Source organism: Pinus tabuliformis, chromosome 4_1 (genome assembly GCF_031772625.1).
Source record: "Pinus tabuliformis cultivar Carrire ecotype Pingquan chromosome 4_1, CPIR1, whole genome shotgun sequence".
In the NCBI taxonomy this organism is placed as follows: Eukaryota; Viridiplantae; Streptophyta; class Pinopsida; order Pinales; family Pinaceae; genus Pinus; species Pinus tabuliformis.
Genome location: NC_142303.1, coordinates 432372638 through 432375979, shown reverse-complemented (window position 1 = coordinate 432375979; position 3342 = coordinate 432372638). Strand labels below are relative to the sequence as shown.

The following is a 3342-nucleotide window of genomic DNA, read 5'->3' as shown; positions in this document are numbered from 1 at the left end:
CTTCACTACTACATGTCAGACACTAATTGTAGGAAAAAATGTTTGAGATTCCCACCTCTACAAATTATGTGCTCTTGTACTAGCTAGGTGATCTTTATGTTCCATCAAGTGAGCATGCCTAGTTGATTTGGGAGGCACATTATAGTTGGGTGGTAGTGAACTTTGGTGTGGATAAGATAGTAACATTACTTCATAAGTGTTTTTGTTGGCCAAAGCTATGACAAGATTCTAGCTAGCGTATCGGATTATGCACTAGTTGTAACATCGCTAAGCCAATCATTAAGAAGCAAGGCTTTTACACTCCTCTCCCTATATTAGACAAGCCTTTTGGAGTCATTATCCACGGATTACATGTCAGGTTTTGTGTATTTGTGGCCATTGATTAGTTCTTGAATATGGCCAATTTGGCACCATGCAAGAAGAGTATCACAACTAAATCCACGGCTAAACTCTTCATTGATTATGTTTAGGTTCATTTTTAGCTACCTTGGACCATTATTTTATATAGTGATGACATGTTCCTAAGTACCTTCTAGTCCAATCTATGGTCTCTTATGTATACTAAGTTGACCACATCGATCGTTTTTCACCCCAAATAGATGGATAAATAGAAGCAATCAATATAATGATTGTGCATATATTACACATGTGCAACTCTATGCATCTACATACATTTTATGAAATACTTCCATATGTTTAGCACAACTATAATAAATCCCTCCATGGATCTATTGGCCATATTCCTTTTTAGCTATCCTCGGGGTTCTAGCCATTAGCCCCCATTAATGTATCTTTTCCCATTCCTAGGGGTTCTAGCCATTAGCCCCCATTAATGTATCTTTTCCCATCAGATCTTCACCTATAGGGAACTTGATGTAATAGATACATGAACCTAAACAAGAAGTAGGCTCCCCAAAGTATTTGGATCCTGGTAGACCGGTAGTATATGTACATATTAACAACATTGTAGTTCCGAACACATTGTTTGATCTTGGGGCTACAATCAATAACGTGACCGGGGAAGCCATGCTTAAGCTTGATCCCTAGGAAGCCCTAAGGAGGACCACAACAGTGTTACAACTTGCAGACAGACAGATCCACAATAGACCCTGTTGTAACTTAATTTTACTCATGCATGCGTAAGTTTAAAAAAAAAAATTAATTTTTTTTTTTGAATAAGTGCCAAATTTGTTTTATTATTATTATTTTCAAAATAATTCAATTGTTTCCAAAGAGTTAAGCGTTGGGCACTTTCCAACGGTTCAGATTACAGCCGCTTGGATCAACAGCCGACGCTTGAATCAACACCGTGAGAACGCACGCTCCTTCACCGCCCGGAAACGGAAATGGAAATTAAAAACCATGAGAACGCACGCTCCTTTCACCGGAAATGGAAATTAAAAACCATGAGAGCGTGAAGGAAATGGAAAATACTTGACGGAAAATAGATAAAAAGAAACCGAAGGTAAAAACTGGGTGAATCCGTCAGAACGCTCTCAGGCCTTCACCGTGTGGAACTGAAATGTCACAGACGGGACGGTCATCGGGAGAAGGATGGGAGTGGAAACCCCCCAGCCATCACAGCATTCGCGCTCTGGCCCGAGAGCCATCGTTCATCTTCCGAATTTTTGTGCTTGTCTGAATAGGAATCTACGCAGACTTTGACGTACAACCTATAGAACAGATCCTGTTCAAGTAAGGTCGTGCTTATGAATGTCCACTCCGCCTATTATATACGCCTTTCACATTCCTTTGCGAAACGCATGTGGGAAAATAACGTTTCTGTTTTGCTTTCCGAACGTCGCAAAACTATATTTTGCAACCATTTCTTTACTTCCATTTCCATTCTAATTCTATTTTCACTTGCATTCTTGTGTCTTCCGTCAATCGATTCGCTTCGTCCTCCCACATTTATTCTTCCACTACTCCCATTAATAAGCTACACGGCTTAGAGTACCTAAAAAGGTTAACAGCACATAAGAATAACACATGATTTAAATATAATTAGAAGTGAGTTCTAAATAGATATGGTTAGAAGCATTATAAGAAACAAAAATATCCACCACATTTTAGACATGGTATACAACATATATCATCATGGACTGTATTCGCATACGAAGAATGTAGGCATGGAAAAGTTTATTGATATACACTTGTTTTAAATTAAATTTTTATTTTTATTATTAGTATTAGAAATGGAAATATAAAAGAATTTGCCAATTCTCGTGAAAATTATCACTATTTATTTAGTTATCTATAACTTTCTACTCAAACTACAAGGTTATACCCATGATATTCAATCACAACCCAGTCTCATATGCAAACTTGACTTTTCAATAACACAAAAGTTTACAGTTAATACCTTTTGTTTTCTATGCATCTTTATTAGTATTTTTAAATACCTGATAGCATGAGTACCTTAAATTCACTTTAATGAATCTTTAATGTGCTCTTATGATGTGTGTGAAGAAAATGCTATTAAATGGCTAAGGGAAGAAGTACTTCGATGTTTTTATCGTTATTGAGGCTCTTTATAGTATTAAGGAGGCGTTTGGTCAGCTCATGTTATTATCGAGTCTTAATTTTTTTATTGTTTTTTTTTATGACTTTATTTTTCTATCTTACCTCGCTTTGGAGAATTTTGAGAGACTGATTCCCCTTTAGTTCTTGATTATTTGAAAATTTAGGGTTTCAGATCTATTGAAGCGGGTTCTTTTATTTTTTGTCAACAAAGGGGATGTGGCTTTTTGATTTTTTGTCATACAACATTAATCCCATCAAAGATGAGTATTGTGTGATGCTGTCCCGCTCGAAGTTTGTGATGTTATTTTAGGAAAACCTTTTTATGTGGAAACATCATGTTGTTTATGATTCTTTTCTCCTATAGTGTCATTGTTACTATGGGAGGTCATCTCTATAGGGTAACATAGGTACTTCAAACTACTACAATTTCATTAACTTTGGAAAAATAGTGCCCAAAAGTAATCTTGTAGACTGCAAAATTTATCCTCTTCATAGTTGAGTCAGAAGATGAATAGATAGTCAATGTGACCACCATAGCCTTATCATATGACCTCTCTACAAAACAAAATTAGGTGGATAGGATTGTAAATTCATATAGAGATACCTTTGCTTCACCTGTGATAATTCCTCTACTCTACTAGATAAAAAAAATCAATTGACTCAATACCTAGTGCTTCTTTATCTAATGGCCCAATGTATAGACACTCTCTTTTGGAGAATCAAGAAACAAAATGTTGGATTCATGAGCTCATCCAAAAGGGCCACATTTAACTCAGCTTCTTGTCTTATAGGAACCCAATTACGTTAGTGTAGAAGAAG

General features: G+C 36.2%; 1 non-coding gene across 1 annotated transcript; it reads right to left on the bottom strand.

Annotated features, from left to right (window-relative positions):
* Positions 1–1479: 1479 nt before the first annotated feature.
* Positions 1480–1705, bottom strand: LOC149176139 (small nucleolar RNA U3). Its single transcript, XR_016258954.1, has one exon. It is a non-coding gene; the product is annotated as a small nucleolar RNA U3 (small nucleolar RNA).
* Between the last annotated feature and the right edge of the window lie 1637 nt (positions 1706–3342).